Below are 9,941 nucleotides of genomic sequence, written 5' to 3'. Positions count from 1 at the left end.
CTCTCCCTAATTATAAATGAATAATTAATATTAATGGGATATCTATTATATTTAAATGGTACCCAGGACCAGTATACTACCCTTTGGGATTTCTTTGCTTATTGAAAGTCCACTCTGTTTTCCAGTAGCTTTTTAATTGCACTATTAAAACAAGGCAAACCATATTTATTTTCCACAAAAACTGAATTGCAATTATCCTAAAAACAAACAAACAAACAAACAAAAACAAACAACAAAAAGCATACCCATAAAACCATAAGTGTATGCTCTCTGATTTCAGCTGTTTGCTTTCACATTACCTTTGTTTGTAGAGCTATGTTGCGGTGACAGTGGGAGGAAATACCCCCCCTACCACCACCTCAAATGGTAAGACAAAAGAAAAATCCCCTTCTTTCTCAAGCTCAGAATGTCTCCCAGTCTGGTTTGGCTGTGTTGACCCTTGAGTTGGTGGCTGGAATTGGATTGTTCTTTTAACTCTCCTAGAACACAAATAACTCTTTATGGCTGCTGACATGGCAGGACCAAGGGTGTTTTTGTGAAGTGTTAACTACCAAAAGCAGAAAAGACAAACAGGCAGTGCACTTGAAAAGAGGAAGGTGTAGTATAGCAGAACCATATGATATTCAGGAGAGGTGAGATTTATGACCTGACTATCTTTAGTCCAATATTTGAATGTTTTAATAGTTCTAGAAAGGAATGGTGACTTTTGTTCATGGTGGGGTTTTTTTGTTGTTATTTTGGCAAAAGGTAATTACTTTAGGATTATTGTGTTAATTTACAACAGAAATAAGATAATTTTTCAGTAAACACCTAAGACAACATCGAGAGTCTCAAAGTGTGAAAAAAAACAAACTTGGAGAAGCTTCATGGACGTATTTTCTAACAAGAAAGTTAAGAATATTAATTGAGTGAGATCTATATTTTCATAAACAGTAGTGAAAGCTGTTTAATATAACATGCTAAACCCTTCTAAAAAAGTACAAGCAATTGCCATACTTTCTAATACACTGCAGACATAGGTTTAAAAGCAGCACCTGTGTCGTGCTTTGGGCCCAACACAACGAAGAACCAGCCCCGTGGCTGCTCACTCACTGCCCCCTCCCTGCACCCCTTCCCAGGCACACGCTGGGATGGGGAGGATAAAGGCCAACTAGAAGCTCATGGGTTGAGACAAAGGACAAGGAGGGTTCTTCACTGATTGAGGTCTCAGGCAAAATAGACTCAACTTGGGGAAAAAATAGTGAGTTAATTTCACGTTACCCAAATGCACACAAGACACAGACAACACACAGAGCAGGACTTGCATATGTTACCTCACCCTTTCCCTCTTCCTGGGCTCAAATCCCTTTGTTCCCAGTTTCTCTCCCTCCTTCCCCCCAGCGGCACAGGGGGGCAGGGGATGGGGTTTAGAGTCAGTTCACAGGCTGGTGGTTCCTGATGCTCCTTCCTCCTCAGGAAGAAGGATTCCTTACAGTCCTTCCCTGCTTCCCCACGGGGTCCCTCCCATGGCAGAGAGTCCTCCATGAACCTCTCCTTCATGAAGCCTTCCCACGAGGTCCGGAGCCGCTCCAGCCTGGGCTTCCCACAGAGTCACGGGCTCCTTTGGGAGCAGTCCCCTGCACTGGCAGCAAGTTCACATCCACCCCTCCTGCCACCTTCAGGGAATGTTCCCCCACGTTCCTCCACAAGTGCAGGGGCACAGCTGCCATCTCGCCATGGGCTGCAGGGAAACTTCTGCTTCGGCACCTTCTTCCTCTTCCACGCTAACTTCGGGATCTTCAATCCAGCACTGCTTTCACCTCTCCAGCTCAGCACTTTCTCCCCTTACTCTCTCTTTGGTCTCAGGTCTTTCATATGTTGCTTGTGGAGCCGCTTCTATTGTCTTTCTCACTGCTTTGGCTACCTGAGCTGGGGGAGCTTTTAGTAGCTTCTTACCAGAGCCACCCCTGGGGACCCTCCCCCGCTACCAAAAAGCCAGCCAAATCAAGCAAACACGACATGAAACACTGTGACTGCTACAGTATCTAACAAACTGCAAATACCAGAGAAAACAAAGCCATTTTTATCACATAAAGTTTCCTAACCCTTCCTTTTGGCTGTGGATAAGTAATATGCCATCCTATTTTCTGGATAGGGGTAGGTGAGGCCCTGTTTTGAACATAATACCAGGTAGGCATTGGCAGCCTCCTGAATCCTCCAAGGAATTCAGCGTCTTGTATTGATGTTCAGCACAGGTGCTTTTGCTCCTTGCTAGGAGGAAAGCGGGAGAAGGTGACAAGCTCATCCAGACCACTGGGAGATTCATTAATGCCCCAGCATTGACAGGGAATTGGAGACAGTGGTCCCAGCCAAATCATTACTATCGGTATAACACTTTTGGAGTCTCAATAAAATAATCAGAAGGAATTTCTGTAGTTCCTTATGGCTGAAACTCTGTTTTATATAAATATAAAAGAAATACTAGCTTAAAGAATCAAAACCGTTTTCTTCAGAGAGTATGTCTTTCAAAGAGTATATCCCATCTCTTATTAAATATATTTTTGTAGTTAGTGCTGAACACCTTGGGAAAAAAAAAAAAAAGTTTTGTTTTCAATGTCATGTGATAGGTCTGCCTCTGGCATATAATGCAGTTAATTTTATTTGTGACTAATGAATATCAGACACTCTCCTGAGTAACTGTGACCCATATATGTGGAAGACTCTCATGCTTTAATTGCTTGACCCTGAAATTAGCACAAACAGATGGGCCTGAATAGATAGTGAGTCTGACATGAGGTACAAGTGGAGGCCACTGAAGTATGTGAGAAACTGTTTTCTTTACTGGAATAATTTATTTCTCTTTCCAGCCCATTTCACTCCCTTTTAGTATCTTGTGGTTTGCTTATGTGAAAGGCAGTGGTTTAGTTGTTTAAAACCTGTAGACTGGTAAGCTCAGCTAATGAGGCTCTAAGATGAAGTACTGTTTGGTATTGAGAAGAGAAAAAGATGTCACTTAGTCATAAACTGAAACATAAACTTTATGATCCACTTTCTTCATACTTATGGATTGAATGTTAAATGTCTATATACCTGAGTACTCAGGGGTTAGTATTTACTTTTAATTTTGGAGTTCAAGTAAATTTTAAGTTGTCCTCATTTGAAAGATACCTTCTTTATATATTGTACTAAGTTCACCCAACCTAGAAAAAACAACCAAACAAAATTCCAGTACTGTGTGTGAAGGAATTCAGCACCGCATGTAATATGCAGTTTATTTGCCATATGAAGAAGAGAGAGGATATTCAGGATTTGATGGTGAGGAGGTCTGTAATAGTTGTGGCTTTGTAGAGACTTCCTTGATGCTGAATGGCCGTTAGACTGCTTCATATTTTCGCCTTTTTCTGACAGTTCCTCCAGAAGGTGTGTCACACAGGATAAAAAGCAGCCTGTTGCTGGCAAAGATAGTCTGACCTCATTACTGGGGCAGACAGGTGTATTCTTTAATCACAGTCTTAAAGCCTCAGGAAACGCTGGACTTTTTCCAAGATCAGTTGGGATTAGCCCAACCCTTTGATGTTACTTTAGACGTCCCATGGAGACACCAGTTGAAGAGAGTGAGTGAATGCTGACTGTTGATGGTCCTGAGTTTCCTAGGCAAGACATCTGTGAGAATGATTTGTGTGGGAGAAATTGGACCAAAAAAAGGAAACTGTTTCATGCTAATTGCAATTTCCAATCGTAAACCTGGAGGTGAGCTGCCACTGACAGGCTCTTAAACTAATTAACCAAATAGTCCAGTACCTCATGCTGTGTAATGTTACACAACTATGCATAAACAGCTCTGCTGAAGATTTATCCTGACCCCAATCTTCGAACAAGCTCTACTGAAGTTAAACAGGCTGTTTGAAGTGTCATGATGATCTGCAGTCCTCCTGTCTGAAGCACTACATGCTTGACTCTAATTAACAGTAATCAAATACAGAAAACCCTAATCAGTATTCAACAGCTATTACCTTCAGCTTAGCAGAGAGAAAATATAATTTCAGAAGAGAAATTAACACGTGGCATTGTGTGGAACTACAATAAATCCTTTTAAGTGGCAATGTGAAAAAATGTTATTATTGTAACATGCCATTAAACTGTGATATAAGGCCTTAGAGGACAAAAAGAGAGGTCTGAGGAGGAAAGAAATCTCATATTATCCAGATTCAGTGTTTGTCTCTATGAACACTTGGAGTGTAGCTGTGAAAGCATTTTTCTTCTCTCTTCACTTCGGACATATAAAGTGTCAGTGGTCCTGTACCCTGATCAAACACAGGAAAAATCTTTTCTGAACTGTATTTTATAAAGAGGTGTCCTCTTCTTTCTAAATTATCACTGTACATAGCTCATTATGGTCCCTAAGTACTGATATTTTTGTGAATGGGGAGTTATTAGAAAGGCTCCCACAGATTTTGATACATCATTATATGATCCATATGCTCTGCTTCTCACCTTTGTGGGATCTTAAGGAACATTTTAAAAATTTTGTGTGATGGTAGAAATGTAGTCAATCAGATCACATTCGTCACTGAATATGAATTTTGAGCCGTGTGTCCCTGTATCTTTATGCTACATTGCTTATTGATGAATGTGAAGAGTGCCCAGAAAAGGGACAGCTACTCAGGAGACGTCTATGGTCACCTCAGTTAGGTGGAAGTTTCCTATAGTCTGGAAGGTGAAGATGGTTTTAGGAAATAATTTGCTTCTTTGAATGACCAGAACTGAGGAGTTTCCTGACCTATCCATGCATCCAAAGGAAACCTCTTCTGATTGCCAGTTAGTTGTTCATCCCTGGCACACAGTTCTGTTCTCTTCTTACTGTATGTGAACAGCTGTTTTGCACAAAATCCATCAAACCCACTCTCAAAAATATGTTGCATGTGCTTATCTTCAAGTTCTCATTCCCCTTTCCTTGTGTTTCCAAGGACATAAATGGATGCTTGGTGACTGAATGCCTTTGTTTCCTCCTAAGTACCATGGGTTTGTGCATGACTGTAAGCAATTTCTCTCCTGACTGTGCAATTTCCCCTGGTGATGTTTAAAGGAACATTTAAAATTCTATTTTTAAACTGTTAGAAATAGCTCTCTAGAGTTTCCACAGCTGAATACTAATATATTTTTATATTAGCATAAAAAGGATGGTTTTATCAAAGATCACAGTTTCAGGGGAAAATGGTAGTAGTTCCATCATCTCAAGAGGCAAGGGAAGGCTGTTCATAGATTTACAGGGGTCTTTGTCCTTCCTTTCAGCTTCTGTAGTTTTATTAATGCTAAATTAAATTAAATGTGCTAAAGGAGCTGTGGTGAGTGTTTGTTAATATGCATGCCAGCCTTATCAGAGGGTGTTACAGAATACATTTTTTCCCCAAATGCATGTAATTTTGACACCTTCTCATCCTGAAACTTCCATTACTTTATCCTAGGGCTATTTATAATAAAAGATGATGGTGGTGGCTTCAGTATTTTTATATTAGCCCATATGGCTGCAGGAACATGCAGAGAGTTGTACATAATGGAACAGAGGGCAAATAATTGTCTGGAAACCCAGACTGCTGTTCAATATGTCTGGAAATAGTGCATCAGCAGGCAGAGTTCAATTAAATCATCTTGGGTTTATGTAGGAAAAAGATTTGCAACCACTGCCTTACCCCTTAAGATCAGCCTGTTTGTTTACCTCAAGCATGTAGCTCATTGAATACAACTTAAGCCGATTCTAGTAGACCAATACATAACCTTCATCAATAAAAACCTAAGTAGTCTTGTCACACAGGGACACTGAAAACTGTGCCTGCTGTGACCTTATTCTGTACCATGTGCAAATGCTGTGAGTCTCCAGCTAAACCCAAGTAGGACTGGGTAGGGAAAAAATGCATTTCCTGTCATTCAATCCAGCCATTTTTTTCCAGGAAATGCTAACACATCAGATGACACTGCAAAAAGTCTGTGCTTTTCTCATTACAATTTGAAGGTTTATTTTAGAAATATGTTTTGTACAGTGAGTTACAGAGGTTAGAGGAATGAGTTAGAGCTGCTAATATCCTTGGAACATATGAAGAAATACATCTATTTCACAGATACATTACAGACTGGATGCTACCAAACACTGGATATTTCCAGGAATCTGTAGGACCCAAACACATTCAGCTTTGTTCCTCTTCCTTCAAACCACTCCATATTTTAAGGTTCTGGAGATAAGTGAACGTTAAACCATGGACACAGCAATATTCTCATCCTGCAAGCCAGGTGCCTGATGTCAAGGCATTCCTGTTTCTAGTCTGCAGGGTTCCACTGTGATCTAAAATGAATTTGATCTGTGGCATGGTAACAAGGAGGAGTTAAAAGCTTCTTATGCCTGCCATCTGCCCATTACTGGTGGAGTTACTGCTTGGTAGAAGAACAGATTATTAGTGTCCTCTCATCTGCTGAGTTCATATCCTTGATGAAATAGATGGTGTTTGAAGTTAACAGCACCCAGCTATGAAATATGTTGGCACAGCAGCAGATACACTGCAGGTATTGCTGCATTAGCCAGTCATGCTATGTTGGGGTAGGGATAGGGCAAGCAGCTGGATGCAGTGACTTCTGGTACCACCACTGACAAGCTGTCAAAAATCATGAGCTAACATACTGTGCTTCTGATCTGTGAATCCTTTGACTTGAACAAGAACTGTTCAGATTCTAGTACAACTCACCACAAATTTTTGTGAAGCAGCATGGGGTTCTAGGCTGGAGAGAGCTGAGGAGTCAGAAATGCTGCATTATAATTTTTTCCATCTGATTTTATCTTTTTTTCCCCATTATGCTAGAGCAATACACTTCCTCAGTGGAGAACTACCCAATTAATGTTTGTGCATATCTTTCAAAGATAAAAATCTTAAATTGGTATGCCAATATCATCTATTATTGTTTTTATCAATGAATTACTAAAATGTATAATTCTAGTCAAATTATAGTGGGTTTTTTTTATGAATGGGGTTTTAAGTGCCTTGTTCTGGAAAACACTTAAACAGTACTACATCAGTAGTTGCTATGGTGCAATATTACTCTTCTGATAATATTTTAATGAACTGAAGTAAAGCCAAAACTTTTTTCTTCCCCTAGCACCTTAGCTGCCCTTACTTTTTCTGTAAGTATTCATGTCCGTAGTTTCTCATATTTATAAATAACACCTTTTGACATTGAAAATGTACAAGTTTAAGCATATTCCTTAGAAGTACCCATTCTATCCTTTCTCTGGTTTCCTTCCTTATTTTCTTTGTAGCCTTGTACTTCTAGAACACTATAAACGTTTTAATTTGTCCTGAGAACTAGGAAAACATGGAAATGTTTGCTTCTTCAGTGAAGAAGGAACACATTTTTTGCTTTTCACTCTTAAATTTATGTCTCTCTACTGCTTTTTGTCACTAATATTTATATATTCATTGTTCTTTATTGCTGAATGGTATGGTCGATGATAACATTAATTGCTTCCTTCATTGATATATTTACAGGACTCCATGAATCAATCAAGTTGTATAAGTTCAATGGCTGCCACTACAATTCAATTTCCTTACAGACTTGAACTGTATAAATTCGTCGTTCTTAGCCAAATCCTGATCAAGCTAGCCTCATTTCATATTGCTGCAATTTTAGGATCAGTCTCCCTAGTCTTTATCCTCCAGTAATGCAGAGAGATAAAGAGGCATCTTTGGAGGATATTTCAACCTTTCTGAAGTTTTGAACAATCTCCTGGCAATACTCCTCTTGACTGTATAACAAGTCTGAAACATCTGCATCTGAGAACCTCAGGTCCTTAAAACTGGGCCAGCCCAGGCACCTGTGCCACTTCTCCCCTCAGGTTTTGTGGGAATGCTTCCTATAGTACCTTTTGCTTCTGGTTTTGCTGCAGTCAATGGGCACTGATTCTTGGGTGTTTTATACAGTTCAGAGACACTGACTTTTCATGACAGCAGGCTGACCAGAGACTTTATCCTAGTAGCTGTAGAACAGACTTCTGTATTGTAAGTCTGATAAAGACCAGGCTAAACATAAATCTGCTGCACAGCTTGCTTCTTCCTCAGACGATTCCAGGCTGGTGTTGTCTTTCTGGAAGAGGGGTGGTGAAGGGTCCCTGGCCAATTGCTGCAGAAAACAGCGTGTTCCAGTGTGATAAGGTTCTTGTGCAAGCAGGAAGCCTAAACTTCCACCATTTTTTAATTTATTTTTTTTTAAATTCTGGATAGATTGCCTCTGGGAATAAGGGTTTTGTTTAAGTCTCTCTTTTCTGCTAAGAGTAAGAAGGGTAAGAATGCTGTGTATAATGGACTGTCTCTTGTTCCACAGAGGATGAGTAAACTTACTCATGTTCCATATGGGCCACTAAAGTTTCATTCTGCAATGAAACTGAAATACTGAATTAAAAAGATTCCACTTCAACAGATATTAGTCTGTTATTTTATATTGGTCTTAAACACATTTCAGACCTCCAGTTTGGAAATTAGGTTTGGAGTTGATAAAATAACTTGAGATTACTCTTAATAACATTTTTGTTTGTTCTGATGTAAATATGTTGTAGGTGGATAAATTCTAAAAATGCTAGTAAAACCATGTTTTGATTTAAAAAATAAAGCTTAAATTCCTAGGTTGTTTTACTGATTATATTTCTCATTCAAGATCCTTTATCCACAATGATTTGTGTCTTAAGAACTTGACAGGGAAGTTTTCAGAGGAGGATGGATTCCTACCTTCAATATTGTAAAGGAGATTATTTTTGTTAGCAGGACTCTTTAGCACTGCTGTCAAAATGTCTGCACTTCAGAATGAAGGTCTCTATTTTATCAGCTTGTCAGGCACTCTACATGCAACAGTGCTTTCAGATTTTTAAAATGTCATTGGATTTTCATTGTGAATTACCATGGGCATTGACAGACTTGATCTCTAGGGTTAGATGCTGAGGTATTAGGTGGGAGAATGAGTGTCTTAATGAGATTATGTAATCTTAAATCAGGAGTGATTCCAGGGTAAATAGAGAAGACTCCAAGTAATCCAGTTTGAAGCAAGACTCTTCTGAACTATGATTATTTTAACACTGAGATAACTATCTTGTTCAGTTAAAACAAGTCAGCTGTGTGACAGTGTGCCTGCATATATTACTCTTTCATGGATGTTGCAGAGTAAAGAGCATCAAGCATGTTGACACAAAGGCAAACTTGGGTCTTCTAACAACCCTCAAATGGTTTTGCAGTTGTGTATATTGTGTCTGATTTCCAACTTGAGCTATCAAATAAGGTACCCAAAATGCCCTATGAATGTCCTCAGCTGTCATGTTTCCAGAAGTACAACAACTGGGCTGAACACTGGCATGAAGATATGGACCAACCACTCTGTGATGTGCTTCTCTTGTTCTATTTTGCTAACTTGACTGCTGTCTATTGAAATTACAGCTTTTACCAGAGACCTATTTATTTTTTATGGGACATATCTGTTGTAAAACAGCCCTTTTATGTATAATTCAGCTGTCCTTTCAATACATTCCATAAAATAATCTATGCAATATACATTTTAGTTCTGTGTGAAAGATATATCAGGAAAGCAGACTTACCCACTTTGTTTCCAATGTAATTTTTTTATAGTATCTGAGATCTTGATCAGTAACCTGGATGCTATGAGATTCAGTCAGTACCAGTTTAATCAAATTAGTACCCCTTTGATTCATTTAGAAAACCTAATTGCTTTCTGGGCTTGTAGTGTATCATGTCCCCAAGATCCTGCTTCTGTGAAGACAACTGTTAAGGGAAGCAATGTAAAATGAAGATGTAATTTGATAACTTGTTCACCAGAGTAGCCTGCCTTTAAAACAACTATAACAGGGATAGTGCTATGAGCTGACAGTTATTTTTCACCTCTTAAACCAAGTACTATGGATCAAGAAGGGGGGGGGG

The sequence above is a fragment of the Chaetura pelagica genome, unplaced genomic scaffold (assembly GCF_000747805.2).
Source record: "Chaetura pelagica isolate M959 unplaced genomic scaffold, ChaPel_1.0 scaffold101, whole genome shotgun sequence".
NCBI lineage: Eukaryota > Metazoa > Chordata > Aves > Apodiformes > Apodidae > Chaetura > Chaetura pelagica.
This window is presented reverse-complemented; position numbering follows the sequence as displayed.